Genomic DNA, 17519 nt, shown 5'->3' on the forward strand with positions numbered 1-17519 from the left:
GGGGAAAATATGTGTTTGTGAAGGAGACAGCATTTTATTATTTGTGTCTCTTTTTAATTTGAAGGACCAATAGAAGTATTTTGATTTTTGTCACCTCTCCAGATTCAATGTAGCAGTATAGGGTTTCTGAACGTATTTTTGTACTGCTTGTATTGTGGTACTAAATTTGAGTCTGAAGCTACATTTCCATTCAGATGGTAGTTGCTTCGAGAATTATATTCTTATGTCTGTATCTTGCTGGCAATGAACAGCAGTGAGTTACATTATTAATATCCACTGTCAATTTTACCTTTCTCTTGGAAAAGCCCAATTTTATGGAGATGTCTGTGAGGTCCATTGGTATTTTGTCAGTATGCCAGAGTATGGGGGAAGAGTCCAATATATATGTAAACAGCCAAACCCCTTCCTCATTTATAGATTTCTGCAGTAATGTCCTCGGGTCCAAACGCTTCACTGTTTTGTATAACTTAATCCACAATTTGACTTCATCAGAAGTTGGAGCCAAGAATGACTTCACATTTTTCCTGGTTGTCCAGGCTTCACAGCCCTTCTAAACAAGTCCTTGAAGGATGCTTGTTTAGAAGATCTTTGAACCGTGGTTACCAGTTCTGCACCATTTTTTCTTTTTCGGGCCTGATGGTAGAAATGGTACTTGTTTGAACTTATATCCAAGCTGGAAGTTCTTTGAAATTTCACCTTGAATATGTCCCTTAGACAGTTCCATTCTTCATTCTGTAGTGATGAGTAAAAATATAAATCAGTAGCAGTCATAGTAGCCCATGTTTTCTCCACTAAACCGCTGTGGGTAGGAAACATGTCTGCTATGTCTCTTGTATCATACTCTACCAAGTGCTTAGTACAGTGCTCTGCATATAGTATGTGCTCAATAAATACTATTGCTTTGATCTCATTATTAAGCCTTACCTTGCATATAATTTGCATGTAGAAGTTCCTTCAGTCGTATTTCCTGAGCACTTACTGCGTGCAGAGCACTATACTAAGTGCTTGGGAAAATACAGTACAGCAATAAAGTGAGACAATCCCTGTCCACAGCAAGATCACAGTGAGTGTCCACATGGTGCAGACTAAAGAAGTGAAAGCAGTGAATATAGACGTGACTAGTTGCCAGCCCATAAGGAGTTTCACTGTACTGGGGGAAATAAATATAAAATGTTAATTTATTCAATCCATTCTGTTAGTCGTATTTAGCCTTTTCGGTGTGCAAAGCACTGTACTAAATGCTTGAGAGAGTACAATATAACAATAAATGGACACATTCCCTGCCCACAACGAGCTAACGGTTTAGAAGTGGAGATGGACATTAATATAAGTAAATTTCAGATATGTGCATAAGTGCTGTGAGGCTGGAGGGGGTGATGAATAAAAGAAGCAAGTCAGGGTGATGTAGAAGGGAATGGGGAATAGGAAAGGGGAACTTAGTCAGGGAAGGTCTCTTGGAGAAGATGTGCCTTCAATAAGGCTTTGAAGCAGTTGAAGAGTATTTGTCAGATACACTGACACATATTTGCAATGTGAGAGGTTGAGTCCTGTCCCCTGGCTTCTGTATGCTTCCATGTTGTTAAGACCATGAGGAGTTATTTAATGTGAAATAGTTGGCATTTTGCACAGTAGTTTTTTATCCATTGTTTTTAATGAGCCCATCTTGGTGATTTGTTTTTTGGATTGCCGTCCACTTTTGATGGTTTTCTGATATATGTGTCTCAAGACTGTCGATTTCTTGTTTATGGTAGTACGTGCAGATTAGTTTTTCTCTTCCAATCAAGTGATAATATAAAACTGATACATTGGCAGCTTGTGGATGTATTGAAATCTATAAATTTGATAGTAGTCAAGCTAGAATCACTTTACCCATGTGTTGCATAAATTTCTTTTAGAGACTTAGATTGTGAGTCCCATGTGGGATGGGTACTGTGATTGAACTGTTTATTTGTATCTATTTGGGTGCTTAGCACAGTGCATAAGGCATGCCATAGTGCTTAATAATGCCACAATCGGTTAATCAGAAAATAGTTACGCTTGTTGCTTTAGTCTGTACCTTCAAGATATTCTTAACAAATATAGCCATCTCCCCAAGCCTTCATCCAAAGTAAATTAAGATTCTTCAGTTCGAAAAGCCACCTCAACATTAGTGGGTAACGGGAAGGAAAAAGGGACTATGGCAGGTGTGTATTTTTGGCATAATAGGATGTTTTACACAAAGGCGTTATGTAATATTCCACAGGAGTGCCAGCTGTGGTTTATAAAACCTTCATATAGTATAATGACTGCTACAGCTTCAAATACCCCTTAAAGGCTGGGGTATTTTCAGATTTGGATCTGAGGGGAATAGGGTTTAGATTGTCTGGTCTACTGCAGCATCACCCTGGGAAGGATAGAGAAGCAGCGTGGCCAAGTGGAAAGAGCTCAGGTCTGGAGTCAGAGGATCTTGGTTCTAATCCCAGGTCCACCGTTTGCTCTGTGACCTTGGGCAAATCACTTTACTTCTCTGGGCCTCAGTTACCTAATCTGTGAAGTGGGGATTGAGATTGTAAATCCCAAGGGAGACAGAGACTGTGTCCAACCTGATTGTCTTGGGTCTACCCCAGCGTTTAGACCAGTGCCTGGCACAGAGTAAGCACTTAATAGATACCATTAAAAAAACGCTGCAAAATAACTATTCTTTTTTCCTACAGGAATTTTCTGATAAGTATTTGCACCCTCCTGGCTAGCAATAATAATGACAATAGTTTTGGTAGCTCCCCAAATGGCCACAGTTTTTCTTCATCCAGAAGTGCTTTGTGATAACGGGCATTTAGGGATTTGCCAGAAGAGGTTATTCAATAGTATTTATTGAGCGCTTACTATGTGCAGAGCACTGTACTAAGCGCTTGGGATGAACAAGTCGGCAACAGATAGAGACAGTCCCTGCCGTTTGACGGGCTTACGGTCTAATCGGGGGAGACGGACAGACAAGAACAATGGCAATAAACAGAGTCAAGGGGAAGAACATCTCGTAAAAACAATGGCAACTAAATAGAATCGAGGCGATGTACAATTCATTAAAAAAATAAATAGGGTAATGAAAATATATGCAGTTGAGCGGACGAGTACAGTGCTGTGGGGATGGGAAGGGAGAGGTGGAGGAGCAGAGGGAAAAGGGGAAAATGAGGGTTTAGCTGCAGAGAGGTAAAGGGGGGATGGCAGAGGGAGTAGAGGGAGAAGAGGAGCTCAGTCTGGGAACGCCTCTTGGAGGAGGTGAGTTTTAAGTAGGGTTTTGAAGAGGGAAAGAGAATCAGTTTGGCAGAGGTGAGGAGGGAGGGCGTTCCAGGACCGCGGGAGGACGTGACCCAGGGAGGACGTGACCCAGGGGTCGACGGCGGGATAGGCGAGACCGAGGGACGGTGAGGAGGTGGGCGGCAGAGGAGCGGAGCGTGCGGGGTGGGCGGTAGAAAGAGAGAAGGGAGGAGAGGTAGGAAGGGGCAAGGTGATGGAGAGCCTCGAAGCCTAGAGTGAGGAGTTTTTGTTTGGAGCGGAGGTTGATAGGCAACCACTGGAGTTGTTTAAGAAGGGGAGTGACATGCCCAGATCGTTTCTGCAGGAAGATGAGCCGGGCAGCGGAGTGAAGAATAGACTGGAGCGGGGCGAGAGAGGAGGAAGGGAGGTCAGAGAGAAGGCTGACACAGTAGTCTAGCCGGGATATAACGGTAGTCTAGCCGGATATAACGAGGTTATGCTGGGCTGGGAGACCATCTAATAAAAGTTGTTAAATTATCTCCCAGCAGAAAGTAGAGTAAATAGAGTTGTCTCTTTTTTTTTATAGTATCTTATCTCCTATCCATTGTTGTACTCAGCATGGTAGTAGAATCTTATCTCATAGTCATTGTGTTCTCAGCATGGTACTGGACCAATGAATGATACTATAATACCAACAAGAATATGGCCAAACAGTAATCTAAGTTGTGTCCATAATAGTGAAATATCAGTTATTCCAAGTCATTCCAAGTAGTTCATAATAGTAATAATAATGTTGATATTTATTAAGCACTTACTATGTGCAGAGCACTGTTCTAAGAGCTGGGGCAGATACAGGGTAATCAGTTTGTCCCACGTGAGGCTCACAGATAATCCCCATTTTACAGATGAGGTAACTGAGGCACAGAGAAGTTAAGTGACTTGCCCACAGTCACACAGCTGACAAGTGGTAGAGCTGGGATTCGAACCCATGACCTCTGATTCTGAAGCCCATGCTCTTTTCACTGAGCCACACTGCTTCATATAAACCTATTTGAGAAGCAGCATGACATAGTGGGTAGAGCACGAGCCTGGGAGTCAGAACCTCATGGGTTCTAATCCCTGTTTGGCTACTTGACTGCTTTGTGACCTTGGGAAAGTCACTTCACTTCTCTGGGCCTCAGTTACCTCATCTGTAAAATGGGGATTGAGACTGTGAGCCCTAGATGGGACAGGGACTGTGTCCAACCCAATTTGCTTGCAACTTCAGCGCTCAGTACAATGCCTGGCACATAGTTAAGTGCTTAACAAATGCCATCATTATTATTATTATATCTGAGGGTCAGAGGCTGCCTAGGGCTTTATATTGTACCCTAAAAAGTGCTATTGGCCTCCTGATCCATCCTTTGTGACTTTGTATGTCCAACTTGGAAACCAAGCCTACAATAGAAACAGACCGTGCCCTGGGTTCCATTTCTAGCTTGGATTTAGGATCAAGGGTGATTCTGGATTCCATTTCTGGGCCAAAAATAGGACCCAGCTGTCCTTTCTCCTTCGCAGCCTCAGACTCCTGTTGAGAGACCCATGAATTTTAGCTTACCACTCCTTAGGGCTCTGAGCTTCAGAAAGTGCAGAAAATATTGGCAAGTTGAGGTATTTTGTTGGTTATAATATACTGAACAGTATTTACCACAATTTCAGGTGGAAATGAAGATACTCTTTCCAACCTCAATTTTTGGAAGCAACTGTTTTTATTAAGCACATAACTATGTGCAGAGCACTGTCCTAAGGCATGGGGAAGACTAGACAGGTAGAAATTAGCCACGATCTCTGTCTCTCAAAGGCCTCAGTACCTAAGATAAGGAGGGAGAGGTAGCTGGAGGCAGACATAAAAGGAGCCATGTGACAATACCAAAATTGCAGAAAACACAAGGGCAGATAGACAAAATATAATAAAATCAACAAGAGTGTTTTGGCTAAAGAATTTCAGGCTTCTCAGGGCTCAGAGTCCAAGGCCCAATGTTGTCATGGCGACCACTTTATAGCTACCAGGCTTCCTAGGGCTTTCTGGAGGCCTCATACAACAGGGGCTCACCCTCTAGATTGTAAATTTATTCTCTGGACTATAAGCTCATTCGGGGCACTGAACATGTCTACCAGCTCTGTTATATTGTACTTTCCCAAGCACTTAGTTCAGTGCTCTACTAATAGTAAGGGCTCAATAAATATGATTGATTCATTGATTGGGGCTTTTCTGGTTTTCCCCAGGTGGTAAAAGACAGGACAGGATGGGGTCTCCTGGGTGGCATGGAGGAGAGTTGGTGTGGGTTCCCCCGGAGGGAGTGTGACTGCTTGTCCAAGGGGGGGCAGGGGATCTATGCCGAGCATGTAGGGAGCAGGGGCCCTGGGTGATATGGAGGGGAGACCATGATTAACGGTCGGTTTTATAGTCAACCTCAGTGAAAGGCTGTGTCACTGTAATTTATCTGTAATTGATTTGTTATGTATGTATATTAATGTCTGTCTCCCCCTCTAGACTGTGCTTTGGGCAGAGAATGTACCTGTTGTTGTATTGTTCTGCCTGTTGTTGTACTGTTCTCTCCCAAGTGCTTAGTACAGTGCTTTGCACACAGTAAAAGCTCAGTAAATACGATTGAATGAATGCCACCTCTATTAAAAATGTTGGTATTTGTTAAGCACTTACTATGTGCAGAGCACTGTTGTAAGTGCTGGGGTAGATACAGGGTCATCAGGTTGTCCCTCTTGAGGCTCACAGTTAATCCCCAATTTACAGATGAGGTAACTGAGGGACAGAGAAGTTAAGTGACTTGCCCACGGTCACACAGCTGACGATTGGCAGAGCTGGGATTCGAACCCATGACCTCTGGCTCCCAAGCCCGGACTCTTTCCACTGAGCCACGCTGCTTCACCTCTATTCCATCCACTTAATCAAAATCTCAAAGGCCAAATCATGAATTCAGTTACCAGTAAAGAGTAATGATAGCGGCCATATTTCTTAAATGCTTGCCATGTGCCAAACATTCTATTAAATAAACACTAAGATAGATCAGATAATCAGGTCGGACACAGTCCATTTCATATGAGACTCACAGTGAGTGTGCCGGAGAACAGATATTAAATTTCCATTGTTTTCAGATGAGGAAACTGAGACATAGAGTATTTGCCCAGGGTCACAAAGCAGGCAAGCGGCAGAGACTGGAGTAGAACCCAAGTTTTCTGACTCCCAGGCTTGTGCTCTCTCCACTAGATCAAGCTGTGTCTCTAATTGCTCAACTGTAATAAGTGTGAATATGGGACATCAAATCAACGGCGAGCTTTTCCTCTGTTCTGATCTGGTGGGTACCCACTTATGGAGATCTTGTGTTTAAAAAGAGTGACTTGTATCACATAGCCCTAGCCTCTCTTCGCTTCCTCCAAGCTTCTTTCCTCAACATAATTCTTCCTCCTTCTTATCTGTGCATTGTATTGGCATCCATTTTACCGTATTTACACAATTGCTCTACTTTTTGTGTAATTTTAATCTTAGGACTGGGGCTAATATAAGGGGAACTAAGTGCAGCAATATGTATTGCAGTTGGAAAAAGAGGAGGAAAGGGAGAGAAGAGAAAATAACACATTTTGAGCATCTCATGTTTTACTGCCCACGTCTCCCCCATCCTAAAAAAACCCGCTCTTGACCCCACTTCCCCCTCCAGTTATCGCCCTATCTCCTTGCTACCCTTCCTTTCTAAAATCCTAGAACGAGTCGTCTACAATCACTGCTTAGAATTCCTTAACCCCCATTCTCTCCTGGACCCCCTCCAATCTGCCTTCCATCCCCTCCACTCTACCGAGACTGCTCTCTCTAAGGTCACCCATGACCTCCTTCTTGCCAAATCCAATGGCTCCTACTCCATTCTAATCCTCCTTGACCTCTCTGCTGCCTTTGACACTGTCGACCATCCCCTCCTCCTCCGTACCTTATCTCACCTTGGCTTCACGGACTCCGTCCTCTCCTGGTTCTCCTCTTACCTCTCTGGCCGATCATTCTCGGTCTCCTTCGCTGGAGCCTCCTCCCCCTCCCATCCTTTAACTGTTGGAGTTCCTCAAGGTCAGTTCTTGGCCCTCTTCTGTTCTCCATTTACACTCACTCCCTCGGTGAACTCATCCGCTCTCACGACTTCGACTACCATCTCTACGCAGATGACACGCAGATCTACATCTCCGCCCCTGTCCTCTCCCCCTCCCTTCAGGCTCGCATCTCCTCCTGCCTCCGGGACGTCTCCACCTGGATGTCGGCCCGCCACCTAAAACTCAACATGAGCAAGACTGAGCTCCTCATCTTCCCTCCCAAACCCGGTCCTCTCCCAGACTTCTCTATCACCGTGGATGGCACGACCATCCTTCCCGTCTCTCGGGCCCGCAATCTCGGTGTCATCCTTGACTCGTCTCTCTCGTTCACCCCACACATCCTATCCGTTACCAAGACCTGCCGGTTTCACCTTTACAATATCGCCAAGATCCGCCCTTTCCTCTCCACCCAAACGGCTACCTTACTGCTACGGGCTCTCGTTATATCCCGTCTAGACTACTGTGTCAGCCTTCTCTCTGATCTCCCTTCCTCCTCTCTCGCCCCACTCCGGTCTATTCTTCACTCCGCTGCCCGTCTCATCTTCCTGCAGAAACGATCTGGGCATGTCTCTCCCCTTCTTAAATAACTCCAGTGGTTGCCTATCAACCTCCGCTCCAAACAAAAACTCCTCACTCTAGGCTTCGAGGCTCTCCATCACCTTGCCCCTTCCTACCTCTCCTCCCTTCTCTCTTTCTACCGCCCACCCCGCACGCTCCGCTCCTCTGCCGCCCACCTCCTCACCGTCCCTCGGTCTCGCCTATCCCGCCGTCGACCCCTGGGTCACGTCCTCCCGCGGTCCTGGAACGCCCTCCGTCCTCACCTCTGCCAAACTGATTCTCTTTCCCTCTTCAAAACCCTACTTAAAACTCACCTCCTCCAAGAGGCGTTCCCAGACTGAGCTCCTCTTCTCCCTCTACTCCCTCTGCCATCCCCCCGTTACCTCTCTGCAGCTAAAGCCTCATTTTCCCCTTTTCCCTCTGCTCCTCCACCTCTCCCTTCCCATCCCCACAGCACTGTACTCGTCCGCTCAACTGTATATATTTTCATTACCCTATTTATTTTTTTAATGAAATGTAGATCGCCTTAATTCTCTTTAGTTGCCATTGTTTTTACGAGATGTTCTTCCCCTTGACTCGGTTTATTGCCATTGTTCTTGTCTGTCCGTCTCCCCCGATTAGACTGTAAGCCCGTCAAACAGCAGGGACTGTCTCTATCTGTGCCGACTTGTTCATTCCAAGCGTTTAGTACAGTGCTCTGCACATAGTAAGCGCTCAGTAAATACTATTGAATGAATGAATGAATACTGTCCCAAGTGCTGCATACAATAGGCACTCAATGACTTAACATCCCCATCCTGCTCACTCTCTCCCCTCTTACACTCCTATCCAGCTTTGTGCCTGTATGTGTAGCTTTTACTGACTGACCCCTCTCTTCTTATCCCTGTGCAAAATAATATCTTATTTCCTCTTCCTAAACCTGGTGGGGAGAAAGTTATGTAGTGGAGGCAATTTGGTGAGTAGATATCATATCCAGTGGTGGAGTGGGGACTGGGGAGAAGGGAAGGGGAAAGAAAGTGAGGCCTGTGGCCAATCCATTCTGCAAAAGACTGTTAGCTTTCACCTTCCTTACATTACCTTTTCTAGTTACTCCATTTAATTTGGGAATGCCTGTCTCATAGGCTGTAGAATTTTCAAACCTCACAAATGGTGGTGGTATCCTATATGGTTGAATTGTTTAAACACCATCCTTTCTTATTCTATTAAATTTTGCATGTTCCACTTTCTTTTAAACTGATTTTAAGACATTTGAAATCCAAGAGTGTGTGTGTATGTATACATTTATACAAATAAAATCAATCAGTAGTATTTATTGAGCACATGCTCTGTGCATTACATTTTACTAAGCACTTGGGAGAAAACAGTAGTATTCCCTTCCTTTCCCTCAAGGAGGTTAGAGTTTATTTTGTAATCTAGACTATGTATACACACTCCTGTAGGTGGGAACATGTATTATTTTTTTGACATCACTTGCCTTTCCAATAAATTTCCTGCAAATATTTTAGAGAACAAATTCAGTAGTTTTAAGGTCCTCCAATTATTAGCATTCTTCTCCTTTCTTATAATGCCACAAAAACCTTTGCCAAAGGCAGTGAACTCTTTGTAAAATTCAGAGGTGACTCCATTTTCTAGGAGCACTCAATTTCCTCAGGAGTTTTATTTTACCTTTTTATCTCCCAGGCAGTTATTTTTCCCTCTAAACCCCCAATTTCACTCTCTGTAAATTGCATTTTGAAACCCCCAAATGTGTCCCGGTTTCTTGCCCTCATCCTTTTTCTCTGAATGTATTTGACTAAAACTCTCCCATAATTTCTAATTTTTCATTTGATCCTCTCTTGAATATTATTGTCATTCAGTGGGTGCCACATAGACTTTTACTTACCGTCATCTGACATCCCAGTATGTTTGAAGTTAAAACTTTATTTTATTCCAGTCTTCCCTTTCTCATTACTTGATCTTTCTGTTTATATTTTTTTCATCTATTTTTTAATCCCTTTTTGTGGGGGTACTTCTCCTTGATTCCTTGGTCACCCTATCACTATTTTCCAGGTAACTTTACTAGTTGACATTGTAAATTGTCTGGGATTATTCTACTTGTTTTCCCTTATTGTCTCTTCTTTTCTTTTCCTTTTTCTTTTCCACCCAGCCCCACAAGCGCCCTCTTCCCCATACATCCTTGGAGAGGAGAGGTTTTTTTGGCCCTTGAATTATCTGCATTTCCAATGTCTTTGTCCTTTAATAATAATAATAATAATTATAATGATAAGAATAATTAAGGTATTTGTTAAGCACTTACTATGTGCTGAGCACTGTTCTAAGTGCTGGGGATTATACAGGATAAACAGATTGTCCCACATGGGGCGCACAGTCTTAATCATCATTTTGCAGATGAGGTAACTGAGACACAGAGAAGTGAAGTAGTCTCCACAACATAAACCTTTTGGTTTTCCAGAGCTAATTGCTTGCTGCCCTTATCAATTATATGTTGAATCAATCAACCAATCACTAGCATTTATTAAGTTCTTACTGTGTGGAGAGTGCTGTATTAAGCATTCCGGAAAATAGAGTACAATAGAGTTGGTAGATAAGATTCTTGCTCACAAGAATTTTACTGTCTACAGGAGAGCTTACAGTCTAGAGATTGAAAAATATGCTTCTTTTACTCTGTAAATTCCACAATATTGTTGGTCATTTTTCTATGTCATAAATGAACTTTAGTATTAGAAAAACATTGTAATAATAATAATTATGGTATTTGTTAGCGGTTACTATGTGCCAACCACTGATCTAAGCTCTGGGATAGATACAAGGTAATCAGGTTGTCCCATGTGGGGCTCACAATCTTAATTCCTATTTTACAGGTGAGGTAACTGAGGCACAGGGAAGTTAAGTGACTTGCCAATAGTCGCACATCTGACAAGTGGTGGAGCCAGATTAGAACCCACGACCTCTGACTCCCACGCCTGGGCTCTTTCCACTAAGCCACTTCTCAAGCACTTAGTACAGTGGATACAGCTTAGTACAGTGGATACAGAGCATAGGCGACCCACACGGGAGTGTGAGAAGAGGAAATGAGGGCTTAACTGGGGGAGGAAAAGGTGCCTTCAGTAAGGCTTTGAAGATAGGGGAGAGTGGCCCTTTGTCATAAGAAAAGGGAGGTAGTATCAGGCTAGAGGGAGGAAGTGGCTAATGAGTTGATGGTGCAATAGACAAGATTGAGGTACAGCCTGGCACATTCATTTAATTATATTAAGTGCTTACTGTGTGTAGAGCACTGTAGTAAGTGCTTGGGAAAGAACAATACAATAAACAGTGACAATCCTCGTTCCCAGTGAGCTCACAGTCTAGGTGGGGGAGGCAGACATCAATACAAATAAATAAAATTACAGATATATACATAAGTGCTGTGGGGCTGGCAGGAGATGGGAGAGAGAGCAAAGTGAGTAAGTCAGGGTGACGCAGAAGGGAATGGGAGATGAGGAGAAGTGGGGCTTAGTCGGGGAAGGCCTCTTAGAGGAGGTGTGCCTTCAGTAAGATTTTGAAATGGAGGGGAGTAACTTGTCTGTCATTTGGTGAGGGAAGGTGTTCCAGTCCAGATGCAGGATGGGCAAGGTTGGCAGCGAGACAGGCGAGATCTAGGTAGGTGACATCTAGGTACAGTGAGAAGGTTAGCAACAGAGGACATAAGATGGGCTGAGAAGATTAGCACCAGGGGACCGAAGACAGGCTGGGTTGTAACCGGTGAGAAGCGAGGTAAGGTAGGAGGGGGCTAGGTGATGGAGTGCTTTAAAGCCAAGTGAGGAGTTTTTTGTTTGATATGGAGGTGGAGAGGCAACCACTGGAGATTTTTGAGGAGGAAGGGGGTGACATGTCCTGAACTTTTTTGTAGAAAGATGATCTGGGCAGTGGCGTGAAGTATGGACGGGTGTCGGGAGAAACAGGGGGTTGGGAGCTTGGCAAGGAGGCTGATGCAGTAATCTGGGTGGGATAGGATGGGTGATTGCATTAACTTGTAAGAAACCAATGAAGTAAGATCATCTAAGTGATCTTTTGACTTCTTGTCCCTTTCCTGTTCCAAACATCTTGACCATTTGCTTTCAACAAAAAAGACTGATGAGTATTCGAGATGATTTCTGTTGGGGACTGGGTGAAAATAGAAAGTTCTGCTATGGGAGCCAGTTACTGGGCTGCTTGATACCTCTGCTAGTCACATATCCAAAGTAGATGAGAGTACAGCCATAGTTGTAAGACCTGTGGTCCTGGTGACCCAAAGTAAGCTGGAAGTGGCATCATGAAACAGTGGAAACCCAGTACCCAGTACCCAGGCTTCTCTTCTTCCCTGTGCCATTTCTGTGGGTGACAGAGCCACTTGAAGAAGCTGTTGTGACACCCTTGTGGTTGTGAAGCAATGTGATCCTAATAGAAGAACACAGACCCAGGAATCAAAGGACCTGGATTCTAATTCTGGCTGTTCCCCTCCCCTGCTGGTGACCTTGGGCATGTCATTTAACTTCTCTGTGCCCCACTTTCCTCATCTGAAAAATGGGGTCCTCTAGGCTGTAAGCTTAATGTAGGTAGGGAATGTATCTATCAATTCTGTTACCTTGTACTCTCCCAAGCACTCAGTACAGTGCTCTGCACACAGTAAAAGCTCAGTACCTGTTCTCCATCCCTGTTCTCCATCCCTCTTGGACTGTGCCCCCTAAGTGGGTCAGGGACTGTGTCCGATCTGCATAAATTGTATCTACCCCAGTCCATTTGTACAGTGCTTGAAAGATAGTAAAAGTTGAACAAATGGCGTGATACATATGATAATTATTTAGTTCTGTGCCTTTGTGTGGGAATCAAGAAACTGTATGGCCAACCCAGTAATAATGATGGCATTTGTTAAGTGCTTACTGTGTGCCAGTAATAGTTCTGAGCATTGGGGTTGATAAAAGGTAATCAGGTTGTCCCATGTGGGGCTCACAGTCTTCATCCCCACTTTACAGATGAGGTAACTGAAGCACAGAGAAGTTAAGTGACTTGCCAAAGTCACACAGCTGACAAGTGGCAGAGGTGGGATTAGAACCCATGTCCGCTGACTTCCAAGCCCATGCTCGTTCCACTGAGCCATGCTGCTTCTGCAGGTGGTATCTCCTGAGGAGATCTGCAGTGAGCCTGGTGTCATTGCTGTCAGTAGAATCGGTATGGGCAAAGAGATTGTTGACTGCTTGTTGAGTAGGGCATGTGGCTCTCTGGTCTCTAGAAAGACTGAGATTATTGTGCCTCTGCATTCAATTTCAGATCAGACTCTGAATTGAGCAAGCCACAGGAATGAAAGTGCTACTGTGGAAATGGTTTGTTACTTCTTAATGGGGATTCAATACCTGTTCCCTCTCCTATTGAGACTATGAGCCCCATGTGGGATCTGATTATCTTTTATCTATCCCAGCACTTAGTACAGTGCTTTGTGCATAGTAAACCATTAACACATACTACAATTATTGGTAATATTAACTAATCACTTCATTTCCAGTCTCTATCTGATTCATTTTCTACTTAGAATTTTTTTGTTGTTAAAGCTTCTGTGATAGAAAAGAGAATAATGTTCTTTCCATGAGAACCAACAGAAAGCCCCCAAATCCACGTCTTCTGTCACTGAAATCTCTTTCTTAGTACCCAATCTAATTTCTAGCAGGAGCATTATGTCTCTGACCTGTCATCTTTCAGAGACTACATTCTGGCCATATGGGTTCACAAACATGAGTCATTGTTTGCCCCTCTGCTAATTGTGCCTGCAGTTTTTCTCTTTCCCAATCAATGCTTCTCTGAAAATTGTATTTCAAACTCTTCCTCTTCATGATCCGGTTACCTTTTTCTCAAAGGATTTTGTTCATAGAGGGGCTGTGGTTTCACTGTGAACTTGTCTTCCTTCTTTACTGCACCTCCAGTGACTGATCATGCTTGCTGATCTCAGGGCCTCCATCCTTTAGCAATCCTCCATAACTGCTTCCTGGACTTACCTTCTCTTATCAGTTTTTCTTTATCATTGATGATAATAATGATAATAATAGTAATGACATTCATTAAGCACTTATTTTTTGCCAAGCACTGTTCTAAGTGCTGGGGTGGATACAAGGTAATCATGTTGGACACAGTCCCTGTCCCTCATGGGGCTTACAATCTCAATCCCCACCGTAATTATAGGTAACTGGCGCCCAGAGAAGTTAAGTGAGTTGCCCAATGTCACACAGCAAATAGTGGAGCTGGGTTTAGAACCCATGTCCTCTTACTCCCAAACCCATGCTCTTGGGACTAGGCCATGCTGCTTCCCCATATTCACAGGACCAGCTTCAGTCAGTCAGCAGTAAATCAACCAATCAATGGTATTTATTAAGCACTTACTGTATGCAGAGCACTATACTAAGCACTTGGGAGAGTAAAATACAAAAGAATTGGTAGACAGGTTCCCTGCCCCTGCGGTAACTGCCTCAGAGCCCAAGCCAGAGGGGTGACAGCAGAGGTTACATTTTTAAAGCACCCTGCCCAAGTCAGAGATGAGCCTGTGTGAACCAGGATGTGAACTGAGATTTGGAAGGGGAATGCAATGTCCCTGGAGTAGAAACTCCTCTGAGAATCACCCTAGGTTAGGTTCACTAGCTTCCTAGTTACATTTCCTCTGACCCCTACTCTTTTCTTGCCACCTATGCCTTTAGGCAAACCCCCTCTAAGCTACTCAGAAAGACATGGATGTACTGTCAATGACTATAATATGAAATATGTTTTTTCGTAGATTCATTTGGATTTGTTAGGTTCCATTGTAGAACCAGCCATGACACAATCCTACAGACAAGTCAATATTATACTGTAAATACCCCCGATGTATTTGTCTCCCTCATTCCTAGGAGATTTCTTGTTTCTGTACCCCGGACCTCGACCCTTCCTTCCCTATGTCCTCATCCCTATGTTCCTGTATTATTATTATTAGTAGTAGTAGTAGTAGTAGTAATAATAATAATAATTTGGTTTTTGCCCAACCTCGCTTCACCTCCTAGCCCTGTCCCTAGCCCCAGCCAGGATGGGAAAGGGAAGGTCAGCAGCGCTATCAGCAGGTGGTTGCACCCATAACAACAGTAGTTGTTCATCCTGATCCGATTTTGTTGCTATCCATTCCCACAGTTGTTTAGGCACAGTGGAGCCACATGCAGATATCAGGTGGTGATGCCACACAGAGCATGATCCCTGGGCGAGGGGAGTCCCTGGGCTGGGAGATATTGTGTCGATATGGCTGTGCTTGCCAACAGCTTCTGGTGAGGTCACTGTCAGGAACGCAGAGGTGACTAGGGGCCATTGTGACCGAGTATCAGGGTGGACACTCCTGCAGCCATGGCTGAGCTGGCCGGGGCTCGCAGTCAGATTGAAAGTGGCCGGGTGGGGAGAGTTGGAGGAGGCAGGCATGGGGAGCAGCTGAATGGATTTGCTTCTCTTCTGCTGAAGTTAGAACCGAATTAGGGCTGGAGAGGAGCTAGGGTTTCCTTCCTTCCCCCCTCCTCTTCCCCCCATGTACCCCTTCTTTTCTTTGTTTCCTGGCGGGCAGAGCCCTACTGCCCAGGCCTTCAAGGGAATGGTAGAAGGTCAGAGCTTCAAGTCTGCACTGAAAGTGGCATGGCAGAGGAAGGGGCAGGGAGGAAATAGATTTCCCTGTAGCAATTGAATGTAATATCAGGAAGGACTTTTGTGGATCCTGTGCTCTGTCATCAGAGGGTGCCTGGTTTAGCTCTGGATTTTTTGTAATAAAAATCCTGTATTTGAGTGCCTGTATTTGAGTGACCTCTTCTGCTGTCACTAAACTATACAACTCCTGTAAGTATGTTGAATGATTTTTGTGTTATACTGTCCCAAGAGCTTAGTTCAGTGCTTTGCCCACAGTTAATGCTCACTGAATACCATTGATGGATTGATTTGATCTGGTTCTTCTAACTCTGCTTCTCCTCTCTCCTCCCTCCATATTACCAGTTTAAAGCTACCGAAGCTCCTGACTTAAAGAACCTAGAGGAAACCAGGAAGAGGCCATATTCTTTTTTCTGTTCACTTTTTTTTTTTTAACAATTGACTCTTTTTAGTCCCCAATTTCTCTACCTCTTCACTTGATTCCATGCTGCCGTTCTCTCCCACAGACACTTCCTGAAGTTGCTGCAGGCGTTGTCAGCCCACTCTCGTCCTATTCCTTGGAGACAGAGGAATTTTGGCTTTTATCCACGAGTAGTCACACAGTTTTCTTTATAAGAGTATTTTTGAGAGTGAAGCAACGTTCCTCTCAAGATGTGGAAGCAGGTATTTTGGCCTTTACTTAACAAAGTATAATGTCTCTTCCCCATTGCCCTGCTAGGCCTACTTCCAGATCCGAAGAGTGGACAGTTAGCCTGTCACTGTTATTTATTGAGGCCTTACTCTGTGCAGAACACTGAACTCTAAGCACTTTGAAGAGTTCAATATGGGCAGCGGGAAGTAAAGTCAGAACTTGATATTTAAAAACCCTCTACCACTAAGATGTATTTACAGCTGGGTCTCCCAGTTAACACGAGTGGTGTACATTTTACATTTTGGATAATACCTGTGTTTTCATTTATATTGCCAGTAAGGGTTATCAGAATTCAGCCGCCACATTTCATCTCTCAGGCCTAAAGTAACCATCTTATACAATTATACAACTATTTTATTTTGTAGTTACAAGCCATGGAAATCCCTTTTGCCCTCTGCTTTATTGTAACTTATCTGTGCTCTGATAGAGCTTTAACAACCCTTAAATAACAGAAACTGAAAGAAATCCTTTAAAGCCCAACCAAACATATGAAATCATTGAAAAACATAAAAAGTCCGTTCTCTAGTGGGGAAGTTAAAGATTTACAGTATTGTTTGTAAATAAAAAAGTTTTAATAAATCTGGGATTCTGTCTGAAAGGTAGCTGGCTTTTTATCCCCCTTCTAATAGGTATATATTAAAGTTGTCTTTTTACATCTGAGATAAAAAGGGAATTATTTTTGTGTCTCTTCAGGGCCAGGAAGAAAATATTTTAACCTAATGGCCCATGCATTTTATTGGTACAGGCAGGTTATATCTGAGGATAATTGTTTTATTATGTCCTTTAATTTTCTGGGCAAATACTTAAATGCCTGTAGTATGTGTCACTGAACTGCATGTCCCACATTCAGACATTGTCCCTAGGCTACACAATACAGGATTGCATTACCTTGAGAATGAACAAAAGCCTAAACTTAACGTGAAACTTCACCCATATGGTTCCCTTTTTTCCTCTCATTTTGCTATGTGAGACTGGTCATGGTCTGATCCACAGGATAGTTGGAGAAATGGGGTGACTCGTGTCCTCGCTGCTGCCTATTATTATTATCACTAATAATAATGATAATAATTACGGTATTTTTAATCGCTTTCTGTGTACAAGACAATCTGCTAAGCACTAGGGTGGATATAACTAAATCAGGTTGGACATGGTCCATGTCCCACATGGGGCTCACAGTCTCAATCCCCATTTTACAGATGAGGTAACTGAGGCCCAGTGAAGTGACTTGCCCAAAGTCCTATAGTGGACAAACGGC

The 17519-nt window shown here is 43.7% G+C and overlaps 1 protein-coding gene and 1 non-coding gene across 2 annotated transcripts in view; both read left to right on the forward strand.

Moving 5' to 3' along the window:
* ARID1B (AT-rich interaction domain 1B) overlaps positions 1-17519 on the forward strand; it is a 514902-nt gene that overhangs the window by 107127 nt on the left and 390256 nt on the right.
* MIR7419 (microRNA mir-7419) lies at positions 537-596 on the forward strand. Its single transcript, NR_127405.1, has one exon. It is a non-coding gene; the product is annotated as a microRNA mir-7419 (primary transcript).

The sequence above is a fragment of the Ornithorhynchus anatinus genome, chromosome 2 (assembly GCF_004115215.2).
Source record: "Ornithorhynchus anatinus isolate Pmale09 chromosome 2, mOrnAna1.pri.v4, whole genome shotgun sequence".
NCBI lineage: Eukaryota > Metazoa > Chordata > Mammalia > Monotremata > Ornithorhynchidae > Ornithorhynchus > Ornithorhynchus anatinus.